At 38.6% G+C, this 21,956-nt stretch overlaps 1 pseudogene; it reads right to left on the bottom strand.

Annotated features, from left to right (window-relative positions):
• Nucleotides 1-1,360: 1,360 nt before the first annotated feature.
• The window catches only part of LOC115147883 (zinc finger protein 721-like), a 32,364-nt pseudogene continuing 11,768 nt past the window's right edge, over nt 1,361-21,956 (bottom strand).

The raw sequence follows: 21,956 nt of genomic DNA, 5'->3' as shown, positions 1-21,956 counted from the left end.
TTGATTAAAAAAAGAATCATTCTAAAACAGTATAACATGATAACATACCATCAGCCATTTTTCTACCTTGTATATTATACTGCATCATTTCTACTAGTGTTACAGATTTTTCTGTTTTTCCCCACATGTTCTACTATTGGTCCACAGGCCTTAATGATTGATACTTAAGATGATTATTATAGGTGAGTCCAGACTCACACACTGTAGGAGTGAGAAAATCCTCATGGTCTTTTACAGCACAGGAGTAACTGTCTGCAGAGTAACGCCAGACCACTAGAGTATTACAGGAGTATTGTTAGGAAGTAGGGTCATGGAGATGTTGTTCGTTCTTGTACCAGATGTAGGTGGGTTGGGGTTGTCAGTCAGAAGACAGGTGGTGCTACAGGTCAGTGTTCTCTTCTATTCCTCTGTGGAGGAAGACACATTCACCTGCAGCTCTGAATGATTCCAGTGAATTATTATAATTTGATATATATTCCCTGTAGATATTATATATTACCTGTAGATATTATATAACCTGTATATATTATATATTCCCTGTAGATATTATATAACCTGTATATATTATATATTCCCTGTAGATATTCTATATTACCTGTATATATTCTATATTCCCTGTAGATATTATATATTACCTGTAGATATTATATATAACCTGTATATATTATATATTCCCTGTAGATATTATATATTACCTGTATATATTCTATATTCCCTGTATATATTATATATTCCCTGTAGATATTATATATTACCTGTATATATTCTATATTCCCTGTAGATATTATATATAACCTGTATATATTATATATTCCCTGTAGATATTATATATTACCTGTATATATTCTATATTCCCTGTATATATTATATATTCCCTGTAGATATTGTATATTACCTGTATATATTCTATATTCCCTGTAGATATTATATATTACCTGTGACAGTCAGAGTTGTTTCAGGGCACAGATACTCTGATGGGTGTAAGTCACGTTGAAACAGTTCTGACCCAGAACACCTAAAACAGTAGGAGGCCCATTCATTTATTCAATTAGTTTATTATATTATTATTACTATACTGAACAACAATAGAAACACAACATGCAACAATGTATATGATTTTACTGAGTTATAGTTCATATAAACAAATCAGTAAACTGTTCTAAATGAATTAGGCCCTAATCTATGGATTTCACATGACTGGGAATACAGATATGCATCTGTTGGTCACAGATAACTTTAAAAAAGGTAGTCAGTATCTGGTGTGACCACCATTTGCCTCATGCAGCGCGACACATCTCCTTCACATAATTTGTTTTTTTATTGAAAACGTGTCGTGGAAATTACCACCAGGGCCTCAAAGTCAAACTTAAATGAATAATTCTTTATTATCAGCAAGCTGGAGAGGTTCCAACAAACTTAATGCACCATAGTACATGTCGGTCAGGAGCTCTTTCGGGGCAGTCCCGTTAGTTCTCATATATACTGCTTACACAGACAAGTTATACTTGCATGATATACATTATTCATCATTAACGTTTGGTTCCTGCATGTGACTGGCACCGTCTCCTATCTTAACTTATATAACATATTCTGGACGTTCTGCCAAAAGGTCTGAGGGGGTCATGACCGTCTCCCCCTCACATCTCTACCCAGCACCTACAGGAACCAATGATTGTATGAGACATGATGTACAATTCAAGGCTCTCTCTTCAGACAACATTTCCCTCACACATGAATATGCACCAACTATTGTTGAAACATTATTCTACATTATTTAATGGATAGTAGGAGTTAATGAAATAGATACAACTCTGAACACCCCCGCCCCACCACACACACAGCACTCCTACTCCAAGACGCTTGATACATATGGATCCAGAGCTGCATATCATGCTACACAGGTTACCATGGTAATCAGACTTAGTGAACTGTTAAGAGAATGGGAGATGGATGACTCTTTACAAGATGTTTTCTATTGAAATTGTATTTAGGGATCTGGAACCGGTGCAGGAGAGGGAGATAAAAAACAACACATTTGTGCTTCCTGGTGTTTTATCAGTGACCCTGAATGAGCAAAGCACTTTCCACATAGACAGGGGTAAGATCTCTCTCCAGTGTGTATTCGCTGGTGTCTAGTCAGCTCTACTGATTGAATGAAGCTCTTCCCACACTGATCACAGCCATAAGGCTTCTCTCCTGTGTGTATGCGTTGGTGTGTGGTCAGGTGTCCTGACTGATTGAAGCTCTTCCCACAATGATCACAGCTATAAGGCTTCTCTCCTGTGTGTATGCGTTGGTGCGTAGTCAGGTCTCCCAATTGATTGAAGCTCTTTCCACACTGATCACAACTATAGGGTTTCTCTCCTGAGTGTATGCGTTTGTGTGTAGTTAGTGATCCTGAATGATTGAAGCTCTTCCCACACTGATCACAGCTATAAGGCTTCTCTCCTGTGTGTAGGCGTTGGTGTTCAGTCAGGGATCCTGAATGATTGAAGCCCTTCCCACACTGATCACAGCTATAAGGCTTCTCTCCTGTGTGTATGCGTTGGTGTGTAATCAGGGATCCTGAATGATTGAAGCTCTTCCCACACTGATCACAGCTATAAGGCTTCTCTCCTGTGTGTATTCGCTGGTGTGTAGTCAGGATGGAATCTCGAGCAAAGCTCTTCCCACACTGATCACAGCTATAAGGCTTCTCTCCTGTATGTATTCGCTGGTGTGTAGTCAGGGTGAAATCTCGAGCAAAGCTCTTCCCACACTGATCACAGCTATAAGGCTTCTCTCCTGTGTGTATGCGTTGGTGTAAAGTCAGGTGTCCTGACTGATTGAAGCTCTTCCCACACTGATCACAGCTATAAGGCTTCTCTCCTGTGTGTAGGCGTGTGTGTGTAGTCAGGTCTCCTGATCGAATGAAGCTCTTCCCACAATGATCACAGCTATAAGGCTTCTCTCCGGTGTGTATGCGTTGGTGTGTAGTCAGTTGTCCTGAATTATTGAAGCTCTTCCCACACTGATCACAGGTATAAGGCTTCTCTCCTGTGTGTATGCGTTGGTGTCTCGTCAGGTCTCCTGATCGACTGAAGCTCTTCCCACACTGATCACAGCTATAAGGCTTCTCTCCTGTGTGTATGCGTTGGTGTAAAGTCAGGTGTCCTGACTGATTGAAGCTCTTCCCACACTGATCACAGCTATAAGGCTTCTCTCCTGTGTGTAGGCGTTTGTGTGTAGTCAGGTCTCCTGATCGAATGAAGCTCTTCCCACAATGATCACAGCTATAAGGCTTCTCTCCTGTGTGTATGCGTTCGTGTATAGTCAGGTCTCCTGATCGACTGAAGCTCTTCCCACACTGATCACAGCTATAAGGCTTCTCTCCTGTGTGTATGCATTCGTGTATAGTCAGGTTTCCTGATTGATTGAAGCCCTTCCCACACTGATCACAGGTATAAGGCTTCTCTCCTGTGTGTATGCGTTGGTGTGTAGTCTGGGCTCCTGATTGATTGAGGTATTTCCCACAATCAAAGCAGGGGTAAGGTATCTCCCCTGTATGAATTTTCTGATGAGAATTTAATGTTTTAGATGCAGCTAAACTCTTCCCACACTGAGAGCAGTGGTACAGTTTCTCACCGGTGTGAATCCGCTCATGAATGATCAATTCCTTCTGTTTAGCAAAACTCTTCCCACAGTCAAAGCAGCAGTGGTGAGGTTTCTTCCCTATTCGTCTCTGCTGGTGTTTCTTGAGGTGTTCTGATCTGGAGAGACTCTGTTCTTTCTTGATAGCATCATGATGTTGTTGAGGCTCCACAGATGATAAGCCCCTCCCACTGAGAGAGCAACGATTAGGGCTGTCCCCTGTGAAACAAAGACATTTAATCATTAAGTTTTGCAAATATGGGTCCATAAACAGATCGGTATTTCCATTAAATGAATGCCTTTTGTGTCCTTTTGATATTTTTCCAGTAATAATTGTGCACCAATATTCAATTTTAAATCTCTGTTATATTAAATAAAGTGTCATTTAATACAGAACACATGGAGTATTTGATTAATTTGATTTTTTTATATGAATAAAGACTTGCTAAAGTGACACAATTCAGCATTTTAACAGGTCCCTCCGTCAACCCTGTTTAACTTTTAGAAAGATTTTAACCCATCTAATACATTAATTACTCCTAGGTTTTACCATCATTGAGTAAAGTTACAAGCACAGAATAATATGATTATTGTGAATAGTCAATTAGTATAAGAGTTTGATTTAAAATGTTGACATGCTTTGAAAGAATTACAATTTCCCTCATAAACCTGTTTACATGGACACATCTGAAATCAGGCTACCTGACGGGACTTTGATAAATGCAAAAAATAGGCTATCAAAAACTTTCTACAACAGCGACCATGTTATTTTAAGCATATTTGATTGAGTTCAGATAACTGAAAGTATGCAGCTTTATTTTTTCCTGAACTCACTGGACTCGGTCAAAAGAAGTTAGCTTGTGCTGCTTGTGTTAACACATGCACAGACTAAATACACCTCTAGAACTCTGATTAAAGTGTTTACATGTCCTAATCATTCTACAGATTGTTCAGAAAACCAGGTGTTTTTAAAGGCATATGCTTACTTCGGTTATGACCTTACATCAATTAAGATAAGCAGAGAGACGTTTACATGACTAACACCATACTCGGCCTACTGCCATAATCAGTTTAATAGGAAATGATTCGCGTGCATGTAAAGCCCTAGTTATTTGGTTACTATGACAGTCATTTCTGAACATGATTTATTTCATGTGATTAGTGATTCATTTACATTTGTCTCTCAATTTAAGGTCAATCCTGTTACATGAACTGAAATCTTGTTTTAATATGGTGAAACTATTCTTTAAAAAAAGTATTTTTGAAAATCTTTTTTTTTTGCATAAGAAACATTGAACATCTAATAGTCAAATCATAGAGTATAAGCAGGTGAGCTGGTTCTACTCTTTATCAATTTACTGCTGTTTTATGGTGTAAAACTGAGCAAGTCAACCCTTTTACCCAGACATAGACATGCTAGAAATAACTTTCTTTCTGAAAATTGCATTCAATTGCTACTCCCTGTTGCACTATACTAGGTCCATTCCTCATGTCACAAGCAGATTCATGGCCGATTTAAAGGACTATTTTACCCATGTTATATATTGTTTACATACCCTACATTACTCATCTCATATGTATATACTGTACGCTATTCCATCTACTGCATCTTGCCATCTTGATGTAATGTATCACTAGTCACTTTAAACAATGCCACTTTATATAATGTTTACATACCCTACATTACTCATCTCATATGTATATACTGTACTCTATACCATCTACTGCATCTTGCCATCTTGATGTAATGTATCACTAGCCATTTTAAACAATGCCACTTTATATGTTTTCATACCCTACATTACTCATCTCATATATATATATACTGTACTCTATACCATCTACTGCCGTTCGGCCATCACTCATTTATATATTTGTATGTACATATTCGTATTCATTCCTTTACACTTGTGTGTATAAGGTAGTTGTTGTGAAATTGTTAGGTTATATTACTTGTTAGATATTACTGCATGGTCGGAACTAGAAGCACAAGCATTTCGCCACACGTGCATTAACACCTGCTAACCATGTGTATGTGACAAATACATTTGATTTGATGTAATCCAGCGGTTTTGTTGTTTTCACTAGTCCCCTGTCACAAGCAGATTCATGACTGATTTAAAGGACTATTCTACCAATGTAATGTTTTTGTTGTTTTCACTAGTCCCCTGTTAGGTCAACCCTGTTACTTTATTTGGCACATTGGCTCTTACTATAGTATTTATATTTCATTTAACCTCTTGAGATGGCAAAACATGTGTTTTATTAAGTTGAACACGTGATCTTTATGACAGAATGTTAAAATGATGTGAAATTAAACTTTTTTTTAAACCAAGTTACACTTCTTAAAAATCGACCAGATATTTTAATCAATATATACTTAAATCAATGAATTGTTACAGAAGCAGACTGTAGTCTAATCCACACACCATGGTTCTTACGTAATGAAATCAAATCTCCATGTTCCTTCTCTTCTCCTCTCTCAGTTCCACTCTGGCCCGGTGTTTTCCTGCAGTCGACCAGAACCAGCAGTAAAGTACAGGGAGGCGGTCGACCTGGGGACTCCGGGAGGATGGAGAGGGACGGACTAGCTTTGTCCTGTTGGAAGTATTCAACATAGATTAACATTAAACCAAATATTGTATTAATTCAGTCTAAACCTCTGATTTGGGTGAAACCCTAAAATATCTCCTTTTACCTGAAATGTTGACTCGTTGACTACAACCCACAAATCTAAGAGCATTGGCTGGTGGAGGCATGGGCTAGTTTCCACCATATATCTCATACCAGTCATTTCCTATCAAACAGCGAGGAAGAGGCGAAGCGACAGTGATAACTCGGCCCAAAAGCTGTCTTCTGTTTTATTTGATCGAATATAAAATTCGTAACGATTAGGTTGTTAGGAGTGTATTGATAAAAGTAGGACACTTTATATGGGGGTAGTGCCTGGTCGTCACTAGTTACCACAAACAAAGTCATAAACCACGCCCATTTCTACCATTGATCTTATTAACATGTGATTTTAACCTTAACAACACTTCTAACGTTATGCCTAATCCTAAATAAATTAAAATGCTAAATAGAAGTTTGACTCTGTGGCAACAAGCATATCTGCCCTCTCATTGGCTATAATGGTCCCACCTGATCTTGCCTCTTTACTGATTGCCTTCCATTGTTGAAAACATTTATTTTCTTTGTTTGAGCGGCAACTTGAGTATCTGGTCAAATAATGGATAATGTGTACGAAATCAGTGAAGTTATGTGAACACTTTGTGAGAAAGGAGAGATAATTAGGTCATAGATTCCTAAACATGATAGTGTACTTTGTTGAAGAAGAAAAAAATCCCAACAAGTTTTTCCGTCATGTTTTTTTTGTCCAGCCGTTTAAACCCAACAAGGAATGTGGAGGATCAAAGACGATTAAAACTAGTCCTAGACCCTTTTGTACAACACAGCAAGCATATACTGTTAAAGCCAGACTTACCCGATCCATTGTGGAAGCTATTGTTTCTTTGTATGGAATGAAATGTTGTCGGCTACAGTACAGTCAGAATATTTTGTTGTAGTGTTCAGATAATGACTAAGGAGTTGCGGAGAGAAAATTCGATTCTCAAGGCTGCAACTGATGCGCCCCTAGACCAGAGCAATCAAACATCTATTTAAATATCAAAACGTAAATAAGTTAGAACAAATAAACGTCTCATGTAGCCTAATATTACTTCAGAAAGTTCTTGGATAACATTTTACGTTATCTACAAAAGTCAAGAAAACGTTCAACAACACCCCCTTTCACTAACAATCCTGTTGTCTGCTATCGTCTACTTTTACCTGGCAGCCACTTGGAACACGTGCACAAAGAGGGAGTATCTCAACAGGCCTATCTCTCGTGAGGGAGTGTCTGGGAATTACTGGTTCCGGTCTATCACTGCTGCTATAATGGCAGCTGCTGTACATTACCAGCACAGATCGGACAAAGAGCTGTTTATGCAAGTCTTTGCAATGGGTGCATCAAACCTAATTGACAAGTAATTCTCTAGTAAAAAATAAACGAAAATCCAGTGGTGGAAAAAGTACTCAATTTGTCATACTTGAGTTAAAGTAAAGATACCATAATAGAAAATTACTCAGGTAAAAGTCACCCAGTACAATTCTACTAGAGTAAAAGTCTAAAAGTATTTGGTTTTAAATACACTTTAGTCTCAAAAGTAAACGTAATTGTTCAAATATAAGTATGAACAATTAAAATGTCCTTATACTAAGCAAACCAGAAGGCACAATTTTCTTGTTTTTTAAATTTACGGATAGCCAGGGGCACACTCCAACACTCAGACATCATTTACAAAGAAATAATTTCTGTTTAGTGAGTCTGCCAGATCAGAGGCAGTTAGGATGACCAGTGATGTTCTCTTGATAAGTGTGTGAATTGAACAATTTTCGGTCCTGCTAAGCATTCAAAATGTAATGAAGACTTTTGGGTGTTAGGGAAAATGTATGGAGTAAAAAGTACATTATTTTCTTGTGGAATGTAATGAACTAAAAGTTGTCAAATATATAAATAGTAAAGTAAAGTACAGATTCCCCCCCAAAAAAACTACTTAAGAAGCAATTTAAAGTATTTTTAATTAGGTACTTTACACCACTGCGTAAGTCTTTCTTCTAAACTAAACTACAGCCAAATATATTGTATTTATAACTAACTCCCTTCTGTCTATGTATATAACTTGTAAACAATAAAATAAAGATGTTATTTCAAAATAACAGTAAACATAATGCTTTATAGCTACAATATAGCTAACATTAGCTAGCTACTGACAAGCTCATCTCTGCTGCCTGAATGCTTTCACGTTTCTCTCGTCTCAGTTTCTTGCTGTTAGCTATCACATGGACAAGCAGTAGCCTACTGCAGTAGTAAGACTACACAAATTACCAACATTTTATTTTTATACTGCACAAATCATTGAAAACAGTCAGCCCTCGAATGCTAGCTAACGAACGTTAGTTGATTGTAACATTGACACTGCCTGTGTGCTGACTACAGGTTTAACTAACATCAGTTGATTGTAACATCGACACTGTCTGTGTGCTGATTACAGGTTTAACTAACGTTAGTTGATTGTAACATTGACACTGTCTGTGTGCTGACTACATGTTTAACTAACGTTAGTTGATTGTAACACTGACACTGTCTGTGTGCTGACTACAGGTTTGGACGTCACTCTACAGATGAGCCCTCTATCCTGACACCTCTGGAGCAGTGCTGCAGGTAAAACATGGTACATGATTAAACATTAATGCGCAATAAGTTGTGTTGTCATGAATATATATATTCAGCTAGAGGAGAGAACATGATAAATGAAAAATATAATTTATTCCTCTTCTTTCTCAACTTTCACTCCATTTCTCTCTCACTCACTTTCTCCTTCTCTAGGATCCATCGTTCTACCCTCCTGCTTCTGTCTGCGTCTCCTCTCCCTGCCCCAGTACAGTCTGTCATGTCATGAGGGACTCTCTTTTTCATGATCCTCTATTCTCCGTGGTCCCTCTCCGCCCTGGACCATCGCCTAGCGACCGTGCTCAAAACCTTTGAGTCGTTGCCAGGATCAACATTGTAGATGCCATGGAGGAGGCGAGGATGATGTCACTCATTATAAGACCTTGGTTACACCTGTGACACATGCAGGGTAGTCTCTTAGAAAACAGGATCCCAAATGGGTTCTTCAGCTGTCCCCATAGGAGAACCCTTTTGTGCTCCAGTTGTGTTGTGACAAGGTAGGGGTGGTATACAGAACATAGCCCTATTTGGTAAAAGACCAAGGCCATATTATGGCAAAAACAGCTCAAATAAGCAAAGAGAAACAAAAGTCCATCATTACTTTAAGACATGAAGGTCAGTAAATCCGGAAAATGTCAAGAACTTTTAAAGTTTCTGCAGGTGCAGTCACAAAAACCATAAAGCGCTAAGATGAAACTGGCTCACATTAGGACCCCCACAGAAAAGGAAGACCCAGAGTTACCTCTGCTGCAGAGGGTAAGTTCATTAGAGTTAACTGCACCTCAGATTGCAGCCCAAATACATTCTTCACATAGTTCAAGTAACAGACAAATCTTAACATAAACTGTTCAGAGGAGACTGTATGAACCAGGCCTTCATGGTCGAATTGCTGCAAAGAAACCACTACTGAAGGACACCAATAAGAAGTAGAGACTTGCTTGGGCCAAGAAACACGAGGGGTGGAAAATTAAAAAGCACTTATTATACAAGAGGCCTACGTTCCTTCTAGAAGCCAAGGGTTTAAGTCAGTCAAGCTATTCTACGAGAAGGACGGGTGGAAATCTGTCCTTTGGTCTGATGAGTCCACATTTGAGATGTTTAGTTCCAACCGCCGCGTCTTTGTGAGACACAGAGTTGGTGAACGGATGATCTCCCCATGTGTGGTTCCCAACATGAAGCATGGAGGACGAGGTGTGGGGGTGCTTTCCTGGTGACACTGACGGTAATTTATTTAGAATTCAAGGTACACTTAACCAGCATGGCTACCACAGCATTCTGCAGCGATACGCCATCCCATCTGGTTTGTGCTTAGTGAGACCATCATTTGTTTTTCAACAGGACAATGACCTAAAAAACACCTCCAGGTTGTATCAGGGCTATTTGACCAATGAGAAGAGTGATGGAGTGCTGCATCAGATGACCGGGCCTCTACAATCACCCGACCTCAACCCAATTGAGATTGTTTGGGATGAGTTGGACCGCAGAGTGAAGGAAAAGCAGCCAACAAGTGCTCAGCATATATAGGAATCCTTCAAGACTGTTTGAAAAGCATTCCTCATGAAGCTGGTGTAGAGAATGCCAAGAGTGTGCAAAGCAGTCTTTAAGGCAAAGGGTGGCTACTTTGAAGAATCAAAAATATATTTTGATTTGTTTAACACTTTTTTGGTCACTACATGATTCCATATGTGTTATTTCATAGTTTTGATGTATTCTATTCTACAATGTAGAAAATAGTAAAAATAAAGAAAAACCCTTGAATGAGTAGGTGTTCTAAAACTTTTGACTGGTACTGTATATTTTGACACTAATTAAGACATTAACATGCATGACGCAGTCTTTTTGATGCAGGACAACTAATGATGTCACATAGGCCTACAGATCAGAGCCCCCTTTAATAGAGTAGATGTTTAACATTATGTAGATTACACCTGTCACGGTTGTTGAAAGGAGAAGCGGACCAAAGTGCAGCGTGTGTGTCATTCCACATTTTATTTACACTGTGAAACTATGCAATACATAAACATAAACTAAAGAACAAACCGTGACGCAGAGTTGAAACATACACTACTCAAAAAAGAATCTCCCACAAACCCAGGTGGAAAAAAACCCTACTTAAGTATGATCTCCAATTAGAGACAATGAGGACCAACTGCCTCTAATTGGAGATCATCCCAAACAAAACCCCAACATAGAAATACAAAACTAGAACCTGAACATAGAAATTGAAAACATAGAGAGAGAAAAAACCTGTCACGCCCTGACCTACTCTACCATAGAAAAGAACATCTTTCTATGGTCAGGACGTGACAACACCTCATACTGCAACTAAGCACGGGAGGGGCGGGTGGTCACTTATTCTGGCAAATGTGTAGCTCCTGTAAGACATGTTTCTCCATCAATTGTTTCAAACTTATTTTATTCTCATTATCATGACTATAGCATTGTTGTTTTGGAACTCAGGGGCACAATATATCCTGGTCTCTTCCACATAATTCAACTAAACATAATTCAACTAAACAAAACAAAATACACCACACTACAGATGTATTTTACATTTAGATTGACATGCAAGCTTTCATTCTGCAGAACAAATCACCAATAAAAAGTACAACGGTAGGGTATAAGTTATTATCGAGTGTACTTACAGAGTGAAGAGAGAGCGAGAGTTCTGATAGAATACCTTATTGGCTGTGTGAAACAGAGTCTGTGGTTGACACCATCTAGATGTACAGAGAGGCTAAAATGGTGATGCAGAGCTGTCTTCCTGTCATGTCTTCTCCTAACAACCAACATGTCAGTAAAAGGCTTTACAACAAATTTATTAACATATTTTTGGAGCACTTATTATACAAGAGGCCTACGTTCCTTCTAGAAGCCAAGGGTTTAAGTCAGTCAAGCTATTCTACAAGGAGGAACATTGTAAAATATCCCTATTAAAATCCTACAATATAATTGGACCACAGTGCTCTCTACTGGCATCTCAACACAACACCCGTCAAGCTGACTCAAACCATAGCGGTAGGTAGAGGGAGCACTTGGACCAATGCCGGTTTTAGCATGGATAGCACCATTGAGGGTTTTCACCATTTTGAAGTAGACGACTAGGTGGGACTTGATATGAATTCAGGAAGGATAAAAAAAATATATATCCAGGTCAGCATGAAGGGTCTGCTAATGAATTATACTCCTGAGCAAACATTCAATTTCTGCAGGTGGCAGGAAATCACCAACCTTGGCTTTACACCTGTTCAGACTATACAGAGTCCAGCACAGATGATGGCAGTATGCCCAACCTATTTCTGGGTTTGAGGCAGTTGGACGGTGGAATATCAGCGTCTCGCTGATGGGGAAAGAGGACAGATAACATTACGGTTGAAAAATACAGTAACGCCACAGTCATTGGCATAGAAAGATGCCTGAGCAGAGGTGTCATGTTCATCGTAAGGATGGGACCAAAACGCAGCGGGAATGTGTATACTCATCTTTATTATGACGAAAACCAAAATAAACACTTAAACAAAAACAACGATGAAAAACAGTCCTGTAAGGCACATAGCTTACATACAGAACAACTACCCACAAAAACCCATGGAAAAACACCACTACTAAATAGGACCTTCAATTAGAAGCAACGAAGAACAGCTGCCTCCAATTGAAGGTCAACCCAATAAACTAAACATAGAAATAGAAAAACTAGAACGAACATAGAAATATACTAACGTGGAACATAAACCAAAAAACCCCGAAACACATAAAACAAACACCCCTGCCACGTCCTGACCAAACTACAATAACAAATAACCCCTTAACTGGTCAGGACGTGACAAGAGCGCACACTTACATTTTTCAGAAGAAACGGTAGTTAGGTTGAAAATACTTTATCCCTGAAAACCAGAAACATCCACTTTCTGCCACGCAGCTAAGGGTGATTCACACATACCGTTGTCAGTTAGCTGATTCCAACAGACTCACCAGTCCATTCTCTGCTGTGTCTCTTCTGTCAGAGGTGGATTTGGAGGCCTTCTCCCTGTTTTTGCGAATGATGGAAAGAATAAATAAATGAACAGATGAATTAATTAATAAATTAAAATCAAGTTCAATTTTGAGATCAAGGATTATAAAACAGAATATGAAAAAGGGTAAATTCCTCTCCCTCACCTGAACCACATGAAGCCAGAGAGACAGAGGATGAGAATCAGAACATCCACTATGATTCCTACAGCTGCTTCCTTCAAAAACAATTCTTCTCCCACAGACAATACAGGAGAGTGGAGATTATTGTAGCCTTCTACTGTACAGGAGTTTCTGCCTGTATCCTCACTGCTGACTGGGTCTAGGATCAAGTAGTTATCTTGGGTGTTTGAGTTGGTGAGATGTTGTCCATTCTTGTACCAGATGTAGGTGGGGTTCAGTTAGAGTACAGGTGGTGCTACAGGTCAGTGTCAGATTCCCTTTCTCTGTGGCAGGAGTCACCTTCACCTGCAGACCTGAAATGAGGTGTAGAAACATAACTTTGTCAGTACTCTGTGCCACAGACCAAGACTCCACAATCTTAAACTGTTGGTGTAATATTACCTGTAGATATTATATATTATCTGTAAATATTATATATTACCTTTAGATATGATATATTACCTGTAGACATGATATATTACCTGTAGATATGATATATTACCTGTAGATATGATATATTACCTGTAGATATGATATATTACCTGTAGATATATATTACCTGTAGATATGATATATTACCTGTAGATATATATTTCCTGTAGATATGATATATTACCTGTAGATATGATATATTACCTTTAGATATTATACATTACCGGTAGACATATTACCTGCAGACATTATATATTACCTGTAGATATATATTACCTGGAGATATGATATATTAACTGTAGATATGATATATTACCTGTAGATATGATATATTACCTGTAAATATATATATAACCTGTATATATTATATATTACTTGTAGATTTTATATATTACCTGTAAATATGACGTATTACCTGTAAATATTATATATTACCTGTGACAGTCAGAGTTGTTCCAGGGAAGCTGTACCCCCATTCTGCATACCGTGTTTTAAATCTGAACTTGAACTCAGCTGAATCTCTCTCAGGTCTGTGATTCTCAGGATGCACTTTCTTTTTAGTCCCAAGGTATCAGCACGACCTGCATACTCTGGACCGATCTCAGGGTTTTAGGCACCTCATTACATTTCTGTTGGTCACAGATACCTTAAAAAAAGGCAGTCAGTATCTGGTGTGACCACCATTTGCCTCATGCAGTGCAACACATCTCCTTCACATAAGATAATGGATTTAATTAAATGTATTGATGTATTGAATATGTGTCGTGGAAATTACCACCAGGGACTCAAAGTCAAACTTAAATGAATCATTCTTTATTATCAGCAAGCTGGAGATGTTCCAACAAATACACCATAGTACACGTCAGTTGGGAGCTCTTTCGGGGCAGTCCTGTTAGTTTTCTTATATACTGCTTACACAGACAAGTTATATTTGCATGATTTACATTATTCCTTAATTCATCATTAACGTTTGGTTCCTGCATGTGACTGGCACCATCTCCTATCTTAACTTATAGAACATATTCTGGACGTTCTGTCAAAAGGTCTGAGGGGGTCATGACCGTCTCCCCCTCACATCTCTACCCAGCACCTACAGGAACCAATGATTGTATGAGACATGATGTACAATTCAAGGCTCTCTCTTCAGACAACATTTCCCCCACACATGAATAGGAACCTGTCATGAGAATTTTCAATCCAAATGATAACTAACAATCAATAAGCTTTGACTAATCCCCAAGGTTTGTAAGACACTGGGTTAATAATAATTAGGCAAAGACTCAGCTTATGCAAAAGGTTCGTACAGTTTATTCAGAGAATGTTCTGAAGTCCGTTATACAAAGACATTCATTTTATGCTCACTCCCTACTTACGCACATACCTCCACACAAACAGAAGATATCCTACACACATACATACACACGAACAGTAGGTGAGTTGTATCCCTCCCTGGAGTTCTCACCACTGTTAATCACTACCCAGCGCTGTCCGTTCCATTCCCCCGAGATTAGAGGAACCTTGAGGAGTACTCCCTGTCCTATCATAGGTTTCTCAGTTCTAGCCAGGTCGAGACAAACACAGTCTTCATTGTTCTCGGTATTCTCTTAGGCACACACATACACACATACATTTCTCTTCATCACAGGTCTCTACTAAACCTTATGGGACTTACGTTTAGTACTTTAATCATTCATTATACATGCTACATAACTAATAATTACTAATAGTTAAGTTTCAGGGTAGAATTATTTAATCATTACATTTAAACGTATATCTCCCTTATCAGAACCTACTATTGTTGAAACATGATTCTACCTTATTTAATGGATAATAGGAGTTAATGAAATAAGACACAGCTCTGAACACCCCCACCCCACCACACACAGCACTCCTACTCCAAGACGCTTGATACATACGGATCCAGAGCTGCATATTATGCTACACAGGTTACCATGGTAATCAGACTTAGTGAACTGTTAAGAGAATGGGAGATGGATGACTCCTTACAATATGTTTTCTATTGAAACTTTATTTAGAGATCTGGAACCGGTGCCGGAGAGGAGGGAGATGAAAGACGACATGTTTGTGCTTTCTTGTGTTTTTTTGAGTGATGCTGAATGAGCAAAGCTCTTTCACATAGGCAGGAGTAAGGTTTCTCTCCAGTGTGTGTGAGCTGGTGTTTAGTCAGGGGGAAATCTGGAACAAAACTCTTCCCACACTGATCACAGCTATAATGCTTCTCTCCTGTGTGTATGCGTTGGTGTGTAGTCAGGTCTCCTGATTTACAGAAGCTCTTCCCACACTGATCACATGTGTGTATGAGTTGGTGAGTAATCACGGATCCTGATTGACTGAAGCTCTTCCCACACCGATCACAGCTATAAGACTTCTCTCCTGTTTGTATGCATTGGTGAGTAATCAGGGATCCTGAATGATTGAATTATTTCCCACAATCAAAGCAGGCCTCTCCCCTGTATGAATTCTCTGATGAAATTTTAAGGTTTTAGATGCAGCAAAACTCTCCCCACAGTCAGAGCAGCAGTGGTACGGTTTCTTCCCTATACATCTCTGCTGGTGTTTCTTGAGGTGTTCTGATCTGGAGAGACTCTTCTCTGTCTTTTTACCATCATGATGTTGAGGCTCCCCAAATGATAGAACAAGGATTAGAGCTGTCCCCTGTGAAACAAAGACATTGAATAATTACGTTTTGTAAGTATGGGTCAATAAACAGATTGGTCGTTCCATGAAATGAATTCCTTTTACGACCCTTTGATATTTTTCCAGTAGAAATTGTGCACCAATAATGAATTTTAAATCTCTGTTATATTAAATAAACTGCCCTTTAATACAGAACGTGGAGAATTCGATTAATCAGATTTTTAATAGGAATGAACACTTGCTAAAGTGACAAAATTCAGCATTTTGACAAGTCCCGTCAACCCTGTGTAACTTCTAGAAAGATTTTAACCCAACTAATACAATAACTTCTCCAAGTTGTACCATCATTGAATACGGTTACATGAGCAGAATAATACGAACATTGTGAATAGTCAAATAGTATAAGGAGTTTGATTTAAACGTTGACATGCTTTGAAAGAATTACAATTTCCCTAATAAACCTGTTTACATGGACACATCTGAAATCAGGCTACCTGATGGGACTTGCTGAAAATGGCTGCTGAAAATGGCTGCTGAAAATGCTGAAAATGGCCAATCAAGATAACCACAGCGACCATGTCATTTTTTTTAAGCATATTTAATTCTGAGTTTGGAGAAAAAAAGTTTGTACGTGAAACCTATTTCTAAGCTGCATACTTTCAGTTTTTCCTGAACTCACTGGACTCGGTCAAAAGAAGTTAGCTTGTGCTGCTTGTGTTAGCACATGCACAGATTAAATACACCTCTATAACTCTGATTAAACTGTTTACATGTCTTAATCATTCTAAAGATTGTTCAGAAAACCAGGTGTTTTTAAAGGCATATGCTTACTTCAGTTATGACCTTACACCAATTAAGATAATCAGAGTAAGGTGTTTACATGACTAATGCCATACTCGATCTACTGCCATAATCAGTTTAATAGGAAATTATTAGTGTGCATGTAAAGCCCTAGATATTTGGTTACCAGTGGTGTGAAGTACTGAAGTAAAAATACTTAAAGTACTACATAAGTCGTTTTTTTGTGTATCTGTACTTTACTGTTCATATTTTTGACAACTTTTACTTCACTAAAGAATATAATGTACTTTTTACTCCATACATTTTCCTGACACCCAAAAGTACTCATTACATGTTGAATGCTTAGCAGGACAGGAAAATTGTCCAATTCACACACTTATCAAGAGAACATGCCTGGTCATCCCTACTGCCTCTGATCTGGTGGACTCAATAAACACAAATGCTTCATTTGTAAATGATGTCTGAGTGTTGGATTGAGCCCCTGGCTATCTGTAAATTACAAAAATAAGAAAATGGTGCTGTCTGCTTTGCCTAATATAAGGAATTTAAAATGATTTATACTTTAACTTTTGATACTTAAGTATATTTTAGCAATTACATTTACTTTGAAACTGAAGTATATTTAAAACCAAATACTTTTAGACTTTTACTCAAGTAGTATTTTACTGGGTGACTTTCACTTGACATTCCCTTTTCTATTAAGTCACCTTTACTTTTACTCAAGTTTGACATTTGGGGACCTTTTCCACCACTGTTGTTTACTTTGACAGTCATTTATTTATTTAATGTGATTAATTTACATCTGTCCCTCATTTTAAGGTCAACCCTGTTACATGAACTGAACACTTGTTTTAATATGGTGCAACTGTTCCTTCATTTTTTTTGTAGCAAAATGCTTTATGAAGTTGAACATGTGCTCTTTATGACAGAATGTTAAAATTAGGTGTTTTGACCAAGTTACACTTCTCAAAATATGGTGGAACGACCAGATATTTTCATCAATATATAATTAATCAATTAATTGTTACAGAAACAAACTGTAGTCTAATCCACACACCGTGGTTCTTACGTAATGAAATCAAATCTCCATCTTCTCCTTCTCCTCTCTCAGTTCCACTCTGCCCCGGTGTTTTCCTGCAGTCGACCAGACCCAGCAGTAAAGTACAGGGAGGCGGTCGACCTGGGGACTCCTGGAGGGTGGAGGGACGGGCTAGCTTTGTCCTGTTGGCCTCAATAAGTATTTTACATATGTTACCAATAAACCAAATATTGTATTAATTTAGTCTAAACCTCTGATTTGGGTGCATCCCTCGAATATCTATTTTTCCTTTAATGTTCACTCGTTCAAAACAACCCACAAATATAAGAGCATTGGATTGGTGGGAATGGGCTAGTTTCCACCATATTTCTTATACCAGTCATTTCCTTTCAAACAGCGAGGAAGAGTTGAAGCGAGAGGGATAACTGGGCCCAAAATCTGGCTTCTGGTTTATTTGATCAATATACATTTTCGTAACGAGTAGGTTTTCAGGAGTGTATTGGTAAAAGTAGGACACTTGACATCCCGGCAACTTTGACTACAAAAGAAAACTTTATATAAGAGTAGTGCCTGTTCCTCACTAGTTACCACAAACAAAGTCATTAACCCCGCCAATTTCTATTAAAATGTCATTTTAACCCTAACCACACTTCTAACTTTATACCTAACCCTAAATAAACGAAATATTAGACATTTGACTTAGTGGCTGTGGTAAGTAGTAGGAACACGCATATCTGCCCTCTCATTGGCTATAATGGTCCCACCTGATCTTGCCTCTTCCCAATTGCCTTCCATTTTTGAATATATTTATTTTCTTTGTTAGAACGGCCACTTGAGTATATGGTCAAATAATGGATAATGTGTTCGAAATCAGTGAAGAGATGTGAACATGTGCTCACTTTGGAAGGAAGGACAGATAATTTGTTGATAGTCACAGATTCCTAAACATGATATAGTAGTAGGCTACTTTGTTTGAAGTAAAAAAAATCCCAACAAGTTTTACCATCCGTTTTTTTTTGTCCAGCTGTTTAAACTGAACACAGGAATGTGGAGAATCAAGAGATTATGAAAACTAGGCCTAGACATTTTATGCTTACACTGTTAAAACCAGACTTACCTGATCCATTGTGGAAGCTACTGTTTCTTTGTATGACATGAAATGTTGTAGGCTGCTTTGCTGTTGGTTTCTTCTTCTTTAAGGTTTTATGGCAGACTACACCTATTGTTGTATTGCCCGCCACCTATTGTACAGTGAAGGAAAAATACAAACATGCATTGCAGAAGGGGGGGTAATGAAGTGTAGAATACATATAGAATACAAACATTTAATTAATCCCAAAATGCCTCACCCCTTCAGTGATAATCCAAATCACATCCCTACATAGGCCCAGGGGCCTGTGTGGACGGAACATATATAGACAGGATTCCTTGTTGCTGTAAAATCCCTGAGTCCCAAAACACGTTCACAATCGATGCCTATTTTCACAGATTTCGTCTTTGTTTGTGCTGTGCAGTTTATAACCAATGCAATAAACCAGGGAGGACACTTTGGTTTTAGAAGTAGGATCACATAACCTGGCGGGGGTCTGGGGGTCCTCCCCCAGAATTTTGATAAATGCCCACAGTCATCAAGCTAGGTAACAGATAGTTTGTTAATAGATTCCCTTTAAAAATGTTTGTGATTAATAAGACTGAACCAGATCAAAGGTAATTCAATAATAAATATTGTGTTGCACCTTTAACCAATGGCCTAACAAATGAACAACTTTTGAAAAAATACAAAGACTTTTGATTGTCTTTATTAAGACGTCCTCTATATCAAATGGGCTTGGGCTGGCTGGTCTGAATACTTCCCGAATGCACAGTATGTTAGGCTATGATGGTGAGCGAGCATTGCGCCTTTTCATTATCCTTAAGTATTGATTACCAATTTGTCTCTGCCTGCAAATCATCATCCTAAAAGGTAGGCTATATCCTATAGAACTATGCAAAACGTAGCAAGTGTCGCTGTCATCATTCTTGCTGGTTTCAGGTGCACATGTGGTCTCAATTAAACAGAGTAGGCTATAGGAGTTGCATTGGCGAAGAAGCACGGGGCAGTGATCTTTCCAAGAAAATGTACTTCCTAAATATGCCTCTGATTTTGGCTATAGTTTACTAAATTGCCTAGAAATAGTCCTAAATATTGATCACCCATTATTTCTCCGTCTGAAAGTCTTCCCACTCCTATCCTAAAAGGTAGGCTGTAACAACAGCTCAAGATAAAGTGTAAGTCTCTCCAACTCTGCTCTCTTCAAACTACATCTAGCATACTGGCTGATATAGCCCAGTAATACAATATAAGGGCCATGTGAGAATCTCTGGTAATTTAACCCATTTCTTAAGTAATTTTTGGCGCATTTGATATCGCCTATAGGGCGCAATATTGCTGGGACCATGGCTGGCAAGTGAGCTGCGTCACATACGCCATGCATTGCGGGACTGCGGTTGTGTTTGGGACCAGTTCTTGCAGTAGAGGGCGGGTGTCGGAAAGAAATTCAGCGGGTGTGTGGGAGCGGGATGAAGAAACCCGTGTGCACCATGACAGTGAAGCCTGTAACATTAGAGCTGTTTATTACTGTGTCAGTGTGAAAAGTAGGCAATTATCTAGGGAAACTGACAGATCATTAACGTTACATTGTCATACTGACTAATACAACTCACACATTTAATCTATGAACATACAAACACCATGTTACGATTACGGACTAACATTTTAGGCTTGAACAAATCTTGTGTTGCAATTCTGACATACAATAATACCTTTCAGAGTTTTGTCAGTTTCATCTCACCAACAAAAAATACACCAAAAGAACACCAAACGGCCTGTGAGGAGTGCTACATGAAAAAGCATAACACCGTATAAAAACTCTGAAGTCAAGGAAACCAGAAAGAGGTATCCTGTACGTTTTCAAGTTAAAGTCTCCATTTTCTATTACTCCTCAGTTGAGTTTACCCTCACATTTAGGTAACTAATGTAATGGATTTGTTTGCCAGCGTGAGTCTAGATACCACTAGCTGTATTATGCCTACAACAGTGAAGTTCCAGTCCGCTAGGTGTTTCTCTACAGTATGGGCATATATATGGGTGAGTGGACTTCCCCAAGCATGCACCTTATCAAACGTTATATAACGGGTGGGTCTAACAGTGAATGCTGATTGGCTAAAACCGCATTTCAGCCTGTGTCTATTCCACAAGTTACCACCTGCAAAATCTATGACCTTAAAATGCCTATTTACTGTGTTCCATCTGACTGCGCAATCCACTGTCTGATCAGCCCAGCCAGGCACGTTATAAATTTGATCTCCACTATAAAAAGCATCTAGACATTATCTCACATTTCTTTTAGTCTAACATTTCGTTTTCAAGATTTGTATAAACCTTGCTGACTATCTCTCCGACATTTGCAACATTGTTTCAATATTCATATTCAATGTCCAGCTGTCCCATAGTAATGTACGTGTTGGGTGTCGGGACGAGACTGACAGACAGCGTTTCTCAGACAGTCGAAATCATTCATCAGCTGGCATCATTTTTATGGATATATACAAAGAAATGTAAATAAAAAAAAGGTAAAATTAAACGAAGTGCAGCTAGTTTGCAGTCTTTCCAGCTTCAGTTTGAAGTGAATGTGTTAGCTGTGTTGTTGGCTAGCTCCTCTGAACAACGTCCTGAGAGAGCACATTTTCTATGCCAGGGGAAATCGCGCCTCATAAACTCATTGTGATGGATGTATCCAAATAAATGTCACTATAAAACTGCTTAAAGAAATGCAAATGTAGCTACTTTGCTGTGATTCTGACTAAATTAGCCGTAGTTGGCTAGGTAGCAAGAAAGGGATAAGAACGTGGCCAGCCAGTGTGGCAATGGAACATTTAGAATGAACAACTGGGTCGCGTCCATAAATACAG

Source organism: Salmo trutta, chromosome 14, assembly GCF_901001165.1.
Source record: "Salmo trutta chromosome 14, fSalTru1.1, whole genome shotgun sequence".
Taxonomy (NCBI): domain Eukaryota; kingdom Metazoa; phylum Chordata; class Actinopteri; order Salmoniformes; family Salmonidae; genus Salmo; species Salmo trutta.
The sequence above is the reverse complement of the archived record's forward strand: the minus strand, read 5'-3'. Positions and strand labels throughout refer to the sequence as shown.